Here is an 18,934-nt window from a genome sequence, read left to right on the forward strand (position 1 = left end):
CCGGGGCCCCTTCTGCGGCCGTGACCCACCGCGGGCTGGCTGCGGGCGGTGGTCGTGGGGCGGTCACGTTCAAGTGCGGAATGTTCCCCTTCCCGACCCCTCTCCCCCACGGTCATAACCAAATAACGTCTACTTTGCGAGTTAATTTGCGCGTTTCTTGTTTCAGTAACGTCCAGGTGAGTGTTTTGCCGCACGATTTGTGCTTTGCAGTATGGGTAGAGGAGTCCTCACGTGTATGATAGTCATTTCAATGGTCTTTTTGTCTGTATCGTCAGATTTGGCAAATTAACAGTATTGTAAAACAGCATTGAAACTGCCAAAATACTTCAGGCTGCTCAGGAAATTCCTTCTTCTGGGAGCAGGACCTAAAAACACCACATAAGCGTAGGTAAATAGGCATAGGTTTAATTCTAGCATTTTTCCAACCAAGTTATATAGTATGCTGAGATATTGGATGACATTGTTCTTTTAATACATAATTTGATTTGTTTATTGTATTATCCTAATGTAGACAACATTTTATCCAAGCCAGTTCCTGATGTCCTCAGACTACCACACTTAGTTAATAACAGTCCATTATGTCATCAGAAGGGAGCAGATCTAATTTATTTTGAAAAATTGTTGTTAAACAAGATTTCCAGATAGAGAAAAGTTCAAAAATCTCTCAAAACAGGAATGGCTGATGCGTAGTGAGGCAGAAGACGATGTTGGAAGTATTTTGTTCTCTAGAACGTTAACAGAATTAGTAAAGATACTCATGCATCTTGTAATTTCTCTTATGTTGAATGATCCATTATTTAATCCAAGAGCTGCAGCTGAGATGCCTTAATGAGAGACCTAGAACATGTCTGATACTTAGCATGAATTTCATTATTAATTATAAAATGAACTAGGACAAAATTGTGAAATTAGCAGATATCTTATTTTCGTTATACTATTTATATACTAAAAATGTCCTGCACTGTATTTCTCATTGTGGTTCACCTTTGTGATGTTTCCTACGGTCTATGAAGGTGTTATCTTATTTTACCTGTAGTTGCACATTATCTACCAATAATACATGAACTTTTTGGCGTCTGTGTAGAATAAGAAGGTGATGCGTTATGCAGTCATTAGGAGAACATCATGGGGCAATGTTCAGCCTCGAAAAACCAAGAGCATTTTGGCTCTGAGAGGCCCAAACTACCTTCTGCAAGGTGCTAAGTCACTCTGAAGTTCAGTGGGCTTTGACGGAAATGCAATTTCCAAAGGATATGCAATTTCTCACAGGACTGGGATGTTGGGCCCTGATTTACGATGGCACTTAGGTACCTAACTTGCATTGACATTACTGGAGTTAAGCACCTCAGTATTTTTGAGGTTGTAGGTTTCAACAGCTGTGTGAAAAATGCAGTTCTTTCTTACGCAGCTGCATGGCTTCCTTTTTTGTGCTGTTTTCCTTACTTAGACATTACAACTCTCTTTTTTTCTGCTGTTTGAAAGTTCTGTCTTTTGGCCTGTGCACTTCATATGTACGTTCAAAATCATTTCATTGAGCAGTTTTCTTTTTTAGCTCTCACTTGCCAGTTATCCATACATAGAAGTCTCACAACATGAATGAGAGAGAATTCCATCTTTAGTCTGTGGTGTTGTGTTGCCACCAAAACCAGAGTGGCTTCCCATGTTATTCCTGTGAAAAGAATCAGGCACAGGAGGCAAAACAGAGTGTTAAATATGTCAGCCAAGCACCTGTACCCAGTCTTCTGTAGTCAGATTTTGTGTGTAAAGTGAAAAAATGTGCATTAAAATGTTGCATAATGTCCAGTCAAGTAACTAGAAGTCATTACTTTGCATGTAAATAAATATGGACACAGCAGTATAGCAATTAGTACTACACTGGCTGACTATTATGACCTAAACTTATCTCTAGAGAAGAGTAAAAAACTGATAGATGTCCCCATAACAGCAACACTATCTCCAGGTTTGAAGAATTTCTGGCATTGTCGTGGATAGCAGATTCTGCATGGCTGGTCTTCATTAGCTACTGTAGATGGAGTTCTTGAGGCATTCTTGCATTGATTCACTTATTAGATAAGATACCCAAATATTTATGGCAGGTTTGTTTGTATACCTGTCAACTTGGAGGCCAAATGCTTTCTTGCAAATAAAACATTTCCTAAGAAATGTTGATTACTACAGACTTAACTTGTTCTTGTGTATTTTGAGCTAGGATACAGGAGTCAGAGGTGCATCTTTTTTTCTTGTCCGTAAGCACCAGGAAAGGCGGGTTGTTCCAAGAGTGCTTGCTGACATGCTGTGGCACTATGTTACAGTTCTTATTCAAAGCTGAGGGAAATTCATTAAGCTGAATTTTTATTGACAGTTATTTAGGACTGTTACATATATATCGTTGCAAGCTGCCTGACCAGCTTTAAAATAATCTGAGGAAGGAAACATTATGTCAACTTGTAAGCAAAATAATAACAACTGCTGTAAGAACTTTGCAAGTTAGGTCAGAATGTAGCTGTTGGGTTGATGAAGCCAATACAATTGCCAATTAGAAGTCACTCTTTACTTCATTTGTGGTACTTTTGGGAGGCATGCATGCAAATTCAATCCTTTTGTTAACACTGACACCTTATAAATTGAAAAAGCCATTTCTTTTCATTAATACATAAAGCAAGTAAAATCTGTTGCAGTAATTGCTTAGGATATGTCACCCATCTTCATCCCAGCTGCAATTAATAAATGAGCCTGCCTCTTGGTTATTTTTCCCCTTGCATTTTCAAGTGTTAGTTCATTCTTACAGATAGTTTGTTACATTATATGAGAGAATATTATAATAGGCTGCATTGTGGTTTTTTAAATATCATCAGTTAAAAAACACATTCCTATGCATGTGAAAAGAACACCAAGCAATTGGAAAGAGCGGAGATGCTAAAAAATCCTTAGACTTGGGTCTCATTGCAAATCATAATTCCACAATTCTTCACAGGAAGGATTACATGGTTTTGTGCTTTTGAGATGCCTTTATCTGAAAACATAAAACAAATCTGGTAGGTTAGCATGTTACTAAACTTTTATTTTGGAAGAGGCAAAGTATAGTGAAGTTTATGATTTATGTGGAAAGTAATTAGGGGAATAGGTGGAAAGACATTTTTGCTGGATCCTCTTGAAAATGGAGTTGTTATTGCTGTAAAATGCTAATAAAGATGTGAAGCTAGGTTGTATATATTTAAAAGCTGAACATCAAATAAAATACAGTAGTCATCCTAGGTTTTTTTCCCTGGAAACAGGGATGACCATGACCATTTCTATCAGTTCTGAACTGTATGTGTATGGCTAGTATCTAAAGTCCCAATAGGTCTTTCTTTCCCTTGTTCTTTATTTCAACCAAGGTTATCTCTGCTGAAGTTGGTGGAACTGCTCCTGTTCTAGGCTTTAAAAAAAAAAAGCTAAGTTTGGTCTGTGGGGAGCACTGCCTGCATGAGGTGTGTAGGAGGAGCTGTATTGTCATGAATACAAACAAGCAGAGACCTGCAAAATGTCCGTAAATGTAGATCATGATTTTTCAACAAAAAGTCCTTTCAGCATTAACAAATTCTGGTTTTAGAGGTGTTGTGCTTGCTCCTTTGTAAAAAATATCCATTGTTTAACTCTTGTTTCAAACATTATGAATTCTCCCAGTGTGGATTATTTACATAAAATTATTTCAACAACATATGTGTAAACAGTATTTGTATTCTCTGAATCTTATGTACATTTCTTCTTTAAAAGATTTCATAGTCTACTGTTTTGTGTACAAAGGGTACTTGTTATAACATGTTTTATTCAGACAGATTTAAAGCTCAATGAAAGCATTTGAGAGAGAGTTTTTATGCCCTGAGAGTTAGCAGGTGTTATGATATTTAGACATAACTATATGCATGTAGAATAGAAAAGCCTTTAGTAGGGTATAAAGTGTAAAATACATTTTCTCTAAACTATGGTTATCTACTGCAGGACAAACTGCGTATACTCATCCTGCAGGTAATATAGATAGGTTAAATAATGGTCAGTTATATATGCTTTATTAATTTTCCAGCTCTAACCACAGAATGTATTTTCAGGAATATGTAAATGTATGGAACATTTGAAAAAGTAGTATGTTGGCTGTAAGCAAGAGGACTATAAGCAAACATAAGGTGAAGTCAGCTTTTCAAATTTAATTCAATTTAATTACTTGTAAATAAAATAATAGTTGGACCGTGCCATGACCATGACCTCTGCAGAAACAGTTTATCTGGCAGTTTTGAGCTGAGGTTGTCCAGCAAAACTGGAGGCTTATTGTGCAATTTTAATTTAAACTATCAACAGCTATAATGCATCTGTAGTCTTACACTTAATCCTTTACAAGATAGTAAAATGCTATGAGAAGTAAAGGACTTTTTACTCCAGTTAATCATTCTTTCTGGATATGCCTTACGAGAACGTCACCAGCCTTACCTTCTTTTTGCAATTAATACTGTGGAGGCACTGATAGATTTGTCTGAGGAGTATTCAGAGTTAATTATCGATCTAGAAAAGCTCTTTACACTGTTATGAATATCTTTTTACCCTTCAAAAGAAATCATTGTGTAAGACTTTTGTTAGCAAACAGACCTGATCTGGTCTCTTGTGGGCGGTCATGTCTACTCACATCACAAGGCCCTCGCTACATACAGTGTGACCTTACATTGACCTTAAAGCTTATGGACTAGGAAGCATCATTATAATGTTATAACAGATAAAATAGGTGAGAGAACAAACCAGAAGTTAACTTTTAGAACCAAATAAGAACAGCTATTTAATTTTCTTTTGATGCACAGTCTAGTTGTAAGAATGAACAGATGAAAGTGAGAGCTGCGTTTTACTGTGGGAAGAAAATAAATACCTTGCTTTAGCTTGACCTTCCTGTACTAGTTGTTGTCACCTAGAGAGCTATAAAAGCAAAGCAATGCAGATGTCAGATGTTTATTGAACTCCACAGTAAATAGAAGACCAAAAATATCCAATTTTCTCCTTTACTCCTGTTAGCACATTTCAATACAACTCTGTGAAAGAAACAAGACAACCTTTGTTCTTGAAGTTTCAGTGTAAATCATTAAAATAATCTTTCAGTGGAAAGGATTAGATATTACCCAAGGAACTCCAGACTCTGACATACACCTCTCTCCTCTCTTGCTCTATCTCTTCCTGTCCCCACTTGTTTTCTCCAAAGAGTGTATATATATAGCAAATAATACTACACATTTGATTTGAAGGCTTTGTTGGCAAAATATAGGGCCTAGTTTTGCATTTCCCATAAAAGTATATGCAGCTTGTCAGTGTTTTAGGACATTTTCTAGCTAAAACACTCTGCAGAGCTTTGATGCTATCAAGAACTGCGCCAAGTGTGTTTGTCTTTGAAGCATAATGTAGGTTGGGAAACAAAAGAACAGGGAGAAAAAGACACAGAATGTCAACACTGGCTTTTAAAACTTAGTGCTTTCTGGTTTTTTATTTTTGGGGATGAACTTCAAGTTGCTGAGTGCATGAAGTTCTTGTAAGAATTGGTGTGAATGCTAAATGATCGGTACTTTTGAAGTTGTGGCCACTTTTGTTTATGTACCTAATAATGAGTGTCTGTATTAGCACCTTGAAGTTTGATAACTCTTGACATGTCAAATATGTCTTCCCTTAGTCCAGTCTGTTTAATTTCCTCATCTGTCTAATTGTAAGGTTAGAAATAATATAGTTATACCAATTTTCATGTGCTTTTTTTCTGACTGGACATGTTAAAAAATATTAGGTGATTTTTAGCCTTTGAAGTATATAAAGCCCTCCAGATTATAGGAAGATAAAGATTTCGGTAATAGCTAGGAAAGGTTAAAAATTATATTTCCCTTCATAAGTATTCAGTTTAGTCTGATAGGCATTTGTATTGTTAAAATCTATTAGAGATCATGTTCTTTTGTACAAAAGACTGCCTAGTCAGGTAATGGAAAACCCATAGTATGTAACAATGGTTCGTTCATTCATGATATTCTTCTTTGTGACTAGTGAGCTGACAAATATGTTCCCCAGGCTGTCTTTATAGGACTGAGTCAGTTGTGGATGCTGAAATACATGCGCACTTTCCATCTTGAATGTCTAACCTAACACACAAGCAACCATTAAATACTATTAAGGATGGAGACAGATAATACACATGTGCAAACCATTGAACTATATTCAATAATTGTGGGTGAGGGATAATTCTTTGTATCCTTGGTCATGGAAAACTTACTTGTCATGTAAAATTAATTTTTTTCAAATACTTACAATTTTCCTTATATTTTATCCTTGTCTTCTTTGGTTCATAGAGCATCTGTCATAAGCAGCAGTATATTTTGTAAGACTTGATACCAAAATAAAGCAAATAGTGATGTTTCATGCAGATTTGCTATGATAGCCCTCCAGTGCAGCCTGAAGAACTTTGTGTAGGAATATTGTGCGCATATTTAAGTGAAATTACCAATGTCTGCATGCGTCTAGAAAGCAAGGAGAAAGGTACTCCCCAGGATTATTGACTAGGTTTAAAAAACAGTGAAGAAAAAGTAATTTAGATTTCAAGTTGGGTTAAGAGATGGGTTTACGGTCTGTATGTGGGGGAAACTAGATTTGAACTTAACCTGTGTTTATATGTAACACTTTTAGTCTAGCTTTAGTCTTGTTTATCTCCTTCTCAGTTCATCATTTCTTCCCAATTTTGGTTATAAGTGGTCAGCCAATTTTGAACCCTTGGATATGTATTAAAATACTATTTTTAGGTTTATAAAGTATAATGCAGGGTGCTAAATTGTAGGAATGACATTTTAATGGCTTTTCTTGGAAAAAAAAATATGTATCTTCCATCTTTTTCCTGTTTGTGGTCAGAAAATGCTGAAGCAGTTTTGGATTCTATTAGTTCTGTACTTTTACGGTTCTAAAGCTGGTTTTACAGTGCACATTCCTAGCTTTTAAATATACTTAACTTGTACACATACTTAATTTAAAGCACATCTAGTCACATGTCCTGAGTTACATGCATAAATGTTTGCAGACTGGGTTTAGTAAAAGACCTGTTCGTATGCTCTCCAGAAAAATCATGGTCTCTATTTAGGGGTTTTTACTTGTCTGTTCTAAGATTAGTCTTGCCTAAGTCATTTAGGAATACTTAGGCTCTGTGGGAATTGTTTTCTGTGAGCATGCTGAGTATGCCTTATTTTCCATTGCATCACACTAAACGTCATATTAGGTTTAATGTGTTGCTCGACCAATGACTATGTTTAATTTTTTTTTCAGCAAAAATATTATTGCAATGCATGACAAAATAATTATGTGATAATGACACTCCAGTATAACGCATACTGTTGCCCAATTGCTTGATTAACAATCAGTCACTGATGACAGTCAGAAACACAACTAATTATTGAATATATTTTCAGCTTTTTGCTCTCATTTTATATAAAAGTTATTTAAAAATGTAAAAATAAACTTTTGTGCTAGCATCACCACATTACTTGAAATGTTACAAAAATACTCAAGTCCACTGTGAACCAAAAAATTGTATTTATCAGAAAAATTAAGATGATGATTCTATTGATAAGCATGACGTTCTTAACACATGCCAAGCTTGTATTTCTCCTGGTCATACCTAGATTTTTTTTCTTTTAGTAGTTTCACTTGTTGGGCCCATTGAATACACTGATCCTGGTAAGTATAATCTTATCTTCTGAAAGATGCTTGACAGATTTATCCAGCTATTTATCTGATTTTGTCAGGTTTTCTTTGGAAGTGCAAATTAGCTGACCTTTAAGTAATACTTTCATTGAAAGTGACTTGAAATAAGCCAAATGAAACATACAAAATGTACACATGATTACATTCTTAAGTAACCTGTCTGCTTCTTTTATCATGTAGACTTGATATAAAATTTATTTACATCTTATTTCAGTGGATCAGCCCTTGTTTTGCTTCATTCTGTGTGAAAGGAAAATAATTCAGTGGAATTTAGACCATAGTAATACCGATGAGTTCTGTTGCTGATATCAGAGAGGCTAAGATTTCACCAAATATGTATGACAAAACACAGCATATTTTTAGAATAGAGATGTTGGGAATTTAAATTGCATTTTAGTTGCATGGTGCAAATCTAAAATAACTCCATTGACCTCAGTAGATTCATTCCAGATTTCTATCAATCTAATCAAAAGTAGACTTTAACCAGTGGCTATAAACTAAAAGAAAATGTAAATTTCTCAAATCTGTTGTTCTTATCAAGAAAGAAACCAAGCTGACATCTCTAAATCTTTAGAATTCTTGCCTAACCTAAAAGACGTTTTCACATGGTTAGATTAAGGCCCCAGATTTGTGTCAAACCTATGATAATGTCTCTGAGCCTACGTAGAATTAAATGATTGCAGTCCTCGCACTGCAAAACTTGGCAGTAACCTCCTCGCTCTCAATTTTCAGTCCTAGCTTTGTAGAAACTCTGATTCTCTTGTCTTTCTCCCATTTTTGAGTCCTTGGTCATACTCCCAAATAAGGAAGCCTGGCCAACCACAGCAGGCATCTGGCCAGCTGGCAAAAATCTGCTGCTCAGAACAGCAGCCTGCTGCTCTTGCTGTGCCTCAGTCTTGCAGAGAATAAGGAACTACACAGCAGACTAAAACAATTGATAATTCAACTCCCCTCCGAGTACTAAGCTCAGGCTTGAATCTTCGTATTCCCTCAGTTACCATGGATCTCTGCACCCAGACTGGAGCTAAAGAGCACTGAGTTCCAAAATCTTTCAAATGTTCTAGAGGGTTGCTAAGTTTATTTGCATTTCCAAACTGTTTGCTACTCAGTTAAGCCCAAGTTTTTTGGTTTGTTTTGCTTTTTTCTCTCCCCCCTCCCCGGTTAATTCAGTATAAAAACATGTTTCCATATATTAAGGGGACTCTTACACATTTGGGATAGGTTGGGGGATTTTTTCCCAATTAATTTCAGTGGAGGGAGAATAAAGCCTACTATAGGGATTTTTTTTGTTAATTTGCTTTCCACTGTTCTGTTATAGCTTATTTTCTCCACAATCTCTGCTTTTTTCATGTCTGAACATGAACTCGCTCAGAGTCAAGTGATGCTGAACTTTTAAATCTATTCTGAGTGGGTTTGAGATGAGGCAAACAACATTTTAGTGGAAATGTTATGTCATAGTAACAAATGCCTGTGGATTAGTTAGTTTATTTCCAGGACCTCATGGGCTATACATTGCTATTTATAATTTAACTTTCTCAAACAGCCATGACTGTGTTTATGTTACCATGGTGTTACTTGCCATACTTGAGGTTGGATAGTAAATGGTATAATTGAAAATAGATACTCCCACTGAAATAAGTGTAACAGGTGGTTATGTTTTTATTTAATCATGCTGCAAGCATAATACAAGTTAAATGTGGATACCTCTAACCTTGCCTTTTCACTAAGACATTTTCAGACATGCCAGTTTGTCTTTAGTGGCGAGAACTGGAGTAAACAACATGAGCGATTTGTCTTGTGACAGTCCAAGGAATGTCAGTGGCAATCAATGAGTATCCTGCACTTCAGACTTCAGAAAGCCAATTGTTTTTGCGCGGAGAAGAGGAGATGCTCGGGGGGGGGGGGGGGGGAGGTCTATATCTCATCCTTCTGGGGACCACAGTCTGGATAAAGCTCTAATTTCTTAAGAGCATTTGAGGAACAGTGATTGCTGTTCCCTTGTGATTTCCTCATATTAGCCCTTTTACCTCATGTCATCTCTTAATTTCCTCCAGTCATTCACCATAAGGAATTGCATATCTGTTTTGAGGTCTGCCCTATCTTAATATTATGTGGCTTAGTTTGACTTTAGCTTACACCCACCTTCCTGGTGTTGGCAACACACATTCAAACCATCCCCCTCTCACAACCATAAGAATAGCTTTTGGTTAAATTTTGTCAACTTCCATAGGATAAGTTAAATGTTATATATATAATGTATGCAAAATACGTAATACATAAATCATATAATATATAAATATATTTTTATATGAATACATATATTTTTTTTCATTCTTCAGAGTAAAAGGACAGAAACATATGGATATTATCCTAAATTCTCCTAAATATTTAGGCAGGAAAATAAAAGGATTGTAGATTTTTCTCTCAGAAATAATCTAAAATGTGAAAATTAAAAAATTAAAAATAGCAGTATTGTTTCACACTCTCTACTTTCTGCAAAAAGTCACATGCCCAAGAATATTAAGTAAACAAGTACGAACACTTCAGTCAGAATGCTATGGTTATTATCAAAGGCATTTGTAAAATACATTTTAATAGAACCATACAAAAGATACCTAATTGGTGCAATTGTATGAACAGTAAAGTGCAGAGTAGAGATTCTTTCATGAGTTCTGCATAGCAGTTTCCTGTTGAGGATTTTTGTACCTTTTTTTAAAAGTAGCTGTCAGGCTTCCATATTTACTGTGTTAAGTTTTGTATCAACCAAAGGCTAATTGGGTCCTCCAATTTTTCATATAGCTGTAAGATATAAAATGAATTTTCATCAGCAGATGTTGTGTGCATATGTAGATTTTCCTCTTGAACTCAGCTCAAGGTTGTTCCTCAGTTTTCCTTTTGCATTTTGCCCAATGAATCCAATTTGCCCAATGAAAGCAAAGCCAAAAAACCCACCAATGGATCAGAAGGCGGTATGATTTGTCATATTTTGGTTTTAAGCTGGTTTACATTGGCTTGAAATGTTAATGTTATTTAAACCGGTATCACTTCCTGTGTACGCAAGACAGAGAGTCAGAGTTTACATCTTAGAGCTTTGCAAGGAGGTCCTTATACCCTTTTACAAGCTTCTAGTAATTGCATTCCTTTCCACAGGTTGTTATACTTAACATCTTTGTAGGCCTTTTCCACATGTAAGAATTTTGGAAGTTAGACTTGCAAATTAACTGAGCTACTTTAGCTTTCTAGGCTTACCTTATAGGTAGCAGTTGGTTGACTTTATTGTTACAGAAAAGCTGAGGACATTCCCTAGGGCCACTAACAAACTTCTATGTAACAGTAGGTATGCAGTAAAGCATTAGTCTTTGAAGTATTCATGCATATTTAACGGTAAGGAAAGAAGAAGAAGAAAACTCAGCCTTGTAGCCAATCCAAACCTTTGACAAGAACAGTGAGTTAAGGAAAAAAAGCACTGAGTTTGCAAGACATTTTTGGTCAGATGAAATAAAAAAAAATCACTACTGAAGGTGATTAATACAGATTAGTAGATCACGTCTGTTAGGAACTGTGTCATGGATCCATGAATCCAAATGGAAGTCCACTTTCAAGCTTGGGTTTTTAACTGTCTTGCTGACTTATCCCGGTTCATCTGGCCCTTTGCCTGGTCTTTTTGTAGATGTAGGACCTCTGCCTTCTTTTGGTGCTGGTACTGAGTCTCAAAGTAACAGAATCCTTGCCTAAACCTGTGGTGCCCTGGAGTTTCCTAAATCTCATCTAAAATAGACTGTTGACCTGGGAAATAACTAACCAGCATTTCTAACCAGTGTAGCCCATGTGGGTACAACAGTAAGAGTCTCGAGTCAGACCCCTGTTTTAGCAAAGTCTTCATCAGTTACAGACCAGATTTTGTCTTGATGTTTATGAAAGATTTCCCATTGTGCTCTACCAGGCTTCATTTTGTTGAGGTTATATCTGGTTATTCTGTGCTTTTCTTAAACAGTTATCTATTAATATTCATGCTTAACAGTCACAATTCTCTGTGTGAAATTGTAGCGTGAATTTCTAATTTTTGTGTTAGTGTTGATAGCTGGTTCCTGATATTGCCCCCCTCCCAACCCAAGTATTCATTTCTCTGGTATCTTGCTTCTTAACTCCAGGTTAGACAGTGCAGTGCAAATGTGCCTTGACTCTTGGTCTAAAACAAGATTTTAACCCATTTTGTCAGCTAAAGGAAAATAAGTGAAAAGGGAACAAGGATGTATACAAAAGACATTTTTCAGATAAAGGAATTTAATAAATAATAAGGTTGTATACCAATAGACAGAACTCACTTGCTCCATCAGGTGACAATTAAAAGCATTTTTTTTTTTTTTTTTTTCAACTGGAAATATAAGAAAACTATGTAGGAAAAGAAATAGGCTTGCTGATTAATGAAAGCTTTGCCAATATTTTGTCCTGTAATCACTGACATTAAAATAATTACAGAGCTGTTGGGCTACATTTTTGCCTTTCTTATTTTGCAAACCCTTATTTTTCTTTTGCACTTCTGACACCTTCCAGTCGAGTTTCAGACAAAAAGAACTTTCACTCTGTTTCATCTACATAACAGTTCATCACCCCACTGATACATCTGTGTGCAAATTATTTGCATATGTCAGATTTAAACATACACAGTTTTGGAGGCACAGTAAACTTTGCAAGTTGACATATAAAGTTAGCCTCAGTAATTCAGCTGAAGATTTGGTCCCTTGCGTCCTTTCTGTAGTTAGTGCATTGTATCTGCTTATGATATTCTAGAAAACAGGGAAAGAAAAATGGTATTATCAAAGTTTAAAAGATGTGGAACATCAGCAGATGTTTTTTTACTGTTTCCCATACCTGCATATTGATACTAGTTTAAAATTATTTTTCTTAAGCTTCAAGTATCAAATATTTCTTCATATTTTCCATTTATATTGATGAGATGAAAGGTTCAAAACTATTTAATTAATGAGTTACTGGGTTTTTTCCTGCTAAATCTAGCATTTTTTTATAAACTTCAAAAATATATAAAATCTTCCATGAATCATTTCTTGATGAAAACCAGTCTTTTAGTTTTTCCATCCAATGAAGTTGCTGAGGAGGTTCACGTTGGGGAGTTGCTGTCATGAAGATGCGAAGACTTGTGGGTGACATAAAGCCATTCTAACATACTAAGCGTGGGATCCTTTTCAGGCAGACTCTAAACAACTTCATAAATTAATCATTACCTTAAGGTAGGATGGCACTGTGGTGTGTATTGCATTCTCATAAGAATGAGAAATAACTAGCCCAAGATTGAAGGCTCATGTACTGTATTCCTAAGGTACTATGCACTGGTAATATGGGAGGTCTTGTTTCCTCTCAGTTGACCTCTTGAGATGTTTCTCTGTAATTTCACACTGTGAAGTCTTGTGTCTCTAGTAGTACATTCATTTGTTTTCATAAGTAGAAGCAGTAACAGTAGCTGCATGATGTGGACTAACTAGTGTCAAACTGGGGGCTGTTTGGTTCCTCTGTCTGTAGAAGATCATGGTGAAGCCCGAATTTTCATCCCTGAATTCTTCCATCTGTCATGCGCTGAGGTGACCCTGGGGTGAATTTGCGCTAAAGAGTTTTAAGCTGGTGTTCCAGGTGTTCATTGCCACTGGGGTCAAGGAGATGAAGTTACTCAGCTTTTCACCTAATCAAGAGTTGCTCTTTAAGTGTTGCAGGCTGCAAGTGATCACTGTAACTCTGTATCTCCTCTGCTCTTGTGTTCTCTCCTTTTTTTTCTTTGTTCTCTCTATAATATGCCTCCCACTCCCTCTTTTAAATCCTTTTTGTAGGAGGTTAATTACAAAAAAGTAGCTTTCCATCCTTGTTGGGTTCAAGTTATCATTTGTTCTCTTTATATATTGTTCATTGGGGATTTTTTTAAGTTATTTAAGTTATGGATGAGTATGCTACCATCGTTAATGAGTACGTCAAACACTTTAAGACCTAGCGCAAATTCCTCTGGGACTTCACTGGTGTCCTCTCTCCAGTGATAAAAATTACATGTCTATTTTACTTTTAAACAATGATCTATCCATGTAAGGACATTTCTTCTTATTTCATGGCTAATTTGTTTCTTTTAGAACATCTGGGGAGTGACCTTGGCCAAATGAGCTTTTGATATTGAATTGGCCCATATCAGCTAGGTCTGCTTTGTCTGCATACCTGTTGACCCCTTCAGAGACAGACTAAGACATTACTTTTTTTCACTAAAGCATGTTAACTTTCCCTCTATATTTATGCATTCAAGCTGTGCTATTCACACTTTTTTTTTTTGCTTGAGTAATAGGAATCACCCTTATACGCTCTTTCTCAGTTTTCTGTTCAATACGTTGAATTGATAGCAAATGAAAAGCAAATTAATACAATTCCTGTCCTACTTGGTGAAAGTATAGAATTTTAATTTAATGCCAACACAATATATTGAATTAATTGTAAGTGCAAAGAGACAGAATTCCAATTAGAGTACTAGCTGATATTTTTTTAGCATGGCTATCTGCTTTACTGCGTTTAAGCAGAAAACTTTGGTAGGGGGTTTTTCATGACTTTTTTTTTAATATCTATTCATTGAAATAATTGACCATTTGAGAACTGCTTCTTAAAGAGAAAGGTAGCAATAATGCTAACAATTAGGATTTCAGGGGGTTTATTGATATTTTTGGCAAGCAATATTTGTTAGTGGTGTGCAACAGTATTTCCATATTATATTATAAGTTGTTTTGCCAAGTGCTGGTTGGCAGTATGTCATGTTCCTTAGTTTCCATTTAGAGCTAAGTACTCTTCTGATGGTTTTATCTCTGAAAGGAATTAACATTTGCTTTATTTTAGATACTAGCTCTTTTAGGATGCATATCATTTAAACTAATGGGATACTCTGTTATGAAGCATTATTCTTTTGTTTATCTGGGCTTTGTCATTGCCAGTAGCAAACACTGTTCTGCTGTTGTTTCATCACCACAGTCCTAGTTCATGCCCAATGCACACAGAACTGGCAGTCTTGAAAACAGAGATAAATTTCCACATCCATGTTTAACTTTGATTTGTTCTTACACTTTTGCTATAAACTCCTCTCACTGACTGTAAATCAGTAAGTGAAAAGCACACCATGTACACTGTCTGCAGCCAAGCATTTGATATGGTTGTAATTAATTGACAGCATTCCTATAGTATGCTGATAAGCAAGATTAGTGCCCTTTTCAGGTCCACTTCTACTCACAGTGAAGTCACTGGGACTTTCCCTTCTTTTCATTAAGAATGCAACAATATGATCCTAAGAGAAAATTTATTGAATGAAGAGCTGTGTATGAAATGGAAGACAAATTCTGTACTGAACTGCACTCTGTAGAACTCCATTGGCTTTAGGTAGAGTGGAAGAAAATGTAGTAATTTATCTATCAGTGGGAAATAAGGATATGTCTGCAGGCTTGTGAATTTTGAATTAAAGATTTAACTCAGTTGTGGTGTCTTCGGATTGTAATAATACATTAAATCAGTTTGCAATATAATCAATGGACCAAGTTGATACTATGTTAAAAATTATAATTAAGACAGGTAGTTTTGTAGTAAGAAGGTACTAAATTGAAAATAAATTTTCTAAGGTGAGATCTAATGTAAAAAAGGAAGTAGTATTTCTGTGGACTACCAGCTACTGTCATGTAAAATCTTGTGGCCTTGGAAGACCAGATACATCACTGAAAAACTTTCTATGACTTATTTCCATCTTTCACACTTACATAGGAGGTATATCAGTTAGGTGTAATGGTCAGAAAGAAGCAGGATCAGGGGAAAAAAAAGTGCATGATCAAATCTGATGGCAACATAATAGCTGACCAGCATTTGAACAGAGCATGAGGTTTGCATTAAGAAGATATACTTTTAGGTTGTACATACTTAACATTTTGTTCCTGGAATGCTGAAGAAATCCCTGTTGCTATTTTGTATAACACAATGCCAGAAAAAAAATCATACCTGGTTTCATGATTCAAGCAAGTGCTCTTTGTCTTTCTCTCCCACAGAGCACTACAAGTAATTTTTGCATATGACAATCATATTTATGTGTTCTTTAACTCTGTTCTATCAGAGGACCAAATTACGTTAGAAAATTTGAACTGTTTCCTAGGGACTTCTGATAAAATTGTGGAACAGATGATTTAATAAATGATATGTAATATGGACAAAATGGCACAAGATGAAGCAAATGCTTGTCTGGTGAGTAGATTTCTAGGACAGATGAGCCTGGCTTGGTAAGTGCTAATACATTTTTCTTTTCTGGCACTTGTTGCTTTATTGCCTTTCATTACTTTGCTGCCTCATCTTCTTTAGCAAGTGAGTTAACAGTAAAAAAAATTCTTCATGTGGACCTCTGCTCTGGAACTTAGGCAATTTCATTGTCTTCTGTTGATAAAAATCTTAAAACCTGTCCTCTTCAGGAGAAAACCTATTTTTCCTCATAAGAAAATTAAAGCGTCCCATGACCGCAAATGCAGGAATCCTAGCAGTCTCAGTTATGCTCCACATTCAAACAGGAATTACATCAATAGTTGTTGAGACCTTTTTGTTTTGCTGATTGTGCTCTCCAGTAGTGGCTGTAGTCCTGAAACTGATGGCCCATGGAAGCCTTCACTGTCAGTAATGGGGAAAATATGCAAATATAATAATCTTCTGAATCATCTTTTATAAGGCATTACTGCAGTCTGAGACAGAATTACAATCCACCAAAACATGCAAATCACGTTTGTGTGAGTGACAGAGTGAGGGTGTCCCTGTGTTTAAATAGGGCATTACTCAAAATAGTACTATTCCAGCTTTCCATGGGAAAGTACTTTCTGTTCAGTGAGATGTTTTCTTTCTCTACCTAGTCATCAAAAACACCATCAATCCCCTTTCCAGTGAGGCAAGCTTCTGTGGAATGTGACATTTGTTATTTCCCTTACCTGATAAGAGCTGTATACCTACATTTGTACAGAATGTTAACACATACTTTTTTTTTTTTTTTTTAATGCTTGAAAAGGGGCTTGTTCAGGAGAATGTAGCCCCAAAAAATTGATTTCCTGGCTAGATACAGGAAAGGTAAATTCAGTCTTTCTACTGTTTTTCAAGCACCTTAATGCAGAGAAGGAAATAGGAATGAGTCTGTTGGAGTCATGAAATAGAGTATATGGTTGCAAATAATTCAGAGTTAACTTCTCGCTAGTACTTCTGCATCTGTTGAAAAAAAGAACATTATTATAGTGCACAACTCTCAGATGAGGTTTCAGAATTTATATATTACAGAAATAGAATATACTGTGCATATTATAATCATGCTACCAATTTATTGAATGTTTTTGGTGGGATTAACAATGTAAAATTAAAATCTATATAGGCTATAAACATATTATTCAATCCTCCTGGATCTTCAGGCTTGATCTTCTTTTCTCTGGGTGGATGGAATTTGTACAGGCATCAAGAATTTCATACTAATATATAGAACTGACTGTCAAACCAGATCCAGTCAACAGAGGTGATAAAACTTTTCCCCCCTCAGTATTCAAAAGTGCAATTGCATCACAGATATATCATTGCATATTTGGATATAAAAAAGAAGGTTTAAAATATTACAGAACACAGGAACTAATGTGTCATTTTACATTACTTTACATGGCTTCATTTGTCATGTTAAATAAAATGTTCTTATTCTTACCTTTTTTTTTTTTTTCACTTTCTATGAGCTTAAATATTTAGGGTGAACCACCAATTTGGTTTGAAGTTCTAAAGGGGATGTGTTCATTGCAAGTATTAGTACCAGTGTATATGTCCTTCTGAACATCAAATTAATAGTTTGAGTCATGGAGGTTGAAAGGAATTTAAATGCTGCTTTAATGAGGACAGACACTAACATCTTTTGATACCTTGTATCGAATTTAAGTAGTATGCCTATCTGATATACTATTATAGTGGTGCCCGCTAGTGCTTGCATAATTATGGGCCTGTCAGCATTTCCATTACAAACCCCTATATTACAGCTGAAAATATCACTCCAGGATGAAGTTTTGTACAAAGGCTTTCAGCCTTGAACGAAGAAGCTTTCAAAATTAATTTTGCTGCTTCTCCAATTTAAAAAATGAAGTTTTGCTCTTGCTTACTCTACCCTGTATTAATGTCTTGTTTTCAGAAAAAAAACCCACAGGGTCAAAATACTGATGTTTGTTTCCTGTAGCATCAATATAACACATCCAAAAGATAAGAATTGAAAGCTGAATGCTTTTATTTAACCACAAAAAGGGGGGGGGGGGGGGGGGAAGGCAGCACAAGCAGAAAAAAGTACATCTGTAAGCTGCCACTCTGAGTTCATAACCTGCTTCATTTGCAACCTGTCTACAAAGATTTCAGTAGCCTATATTCTTTTTCATAGATTACAAAACAGCAATGAAATTATAATTCTGTTTTTTGTCAACATAGACTGGTTCAAAGATCATTATTTAAGGGTTCAAGGACAAGCACTTAGAATTAGGAGGTGCCAAAATTAACATTGCCCATATAGTTTTGGTTTGCCTGCTTTTTGAATATATTTTCCATAGAACTGGCTCCTGGAAAGGCTGGGTGGTGCTCAAGTGACCACCATTTTTTCATTATGTAATTTTTTGTCTTCATTTCCAGTAACTTATTACCTATCTCTGAAGTTGGAACCACTGTCTATCATGGTTTGAGTGATGCTTATCATTAAACTGTCTGAATGTTTTACTGAACATTAATCAATTTATTTTCATTACACTTTTGTAAATGAAAAGGTTTTCTAATTTTGCAGATAGCAAACATCTGTATTGAGATGAACATCTGTATTGAGACACAATAGTTGAAAATATTCACTTATTTTGAATATTTAACACTTGGAACCTGATTTTTCAGAGTGGAATTATATAGCCCATTTAAAACACGGTTCTCATTGACTTTAGCTACTTTAGCTATCTGGTAAATATTTAGCATTTCTTTGAATCAGATCTCTTGTGTCAAGTGGGGTACCTAGATGATGAGGAACAAGGAGATAGCAATTGCTTGTGAAGAATTTGGGTTTAAGCGATTTGCCTTGTGTTACCTAGATTTCTTAATTTCTGTAATTTCTCATCCTTATGCATCACAACTGGGTACTGTTGTGCTGGTGATGCCC

The 18,934-nt window shown here is 35.7% G+C and overlaps 1 protein-coding gene across 3 annotated transcripts in view; it reads left to right on the forward strand.

The window, feature by feature from the left end:
- Positions 1-18,934, forward strand: part of PITPNC1 (phosphatidylinositol transfer protein, cytoplasmic 1) — an 85,768-nt gene that overhangs the window by 1,607 nt on the left and 65,227 nt on the right. Inside the window, exon 2 of one of the 3 annotated variants that reach the window (XM_010578612.1) lies at positions 7,675-7,713. The exons of the other annotated variants lie outside the window; for them this stretch is intronic. The gene's annotated coding sequence lies outside the window, so the exon portion shown is untranslated. The remainder of the gene's footprint in view (positions 1-7,674; positions 7,714-18,934) is intronic. 3 annotated transcript variants of the gene reach the window in all.

The sequence above is a fragment of the Haliaeetus leucocephalus genome, unplaced genomic scaffold (assembly GCF_000737465.1).
Source record: "Haliaeetus leucocephalus isolate CR32 unplaced genomic scaffold, Haliaeetus_leucocephalus-4.0 Scaffold646, whole genome shotgun sequence".
NCBI lineage: Eukaryota > Metazoa > Chordata > Aves > Accipitriformes > Accipitridae > Haliaeetus > Haliaeetus leucocephalus.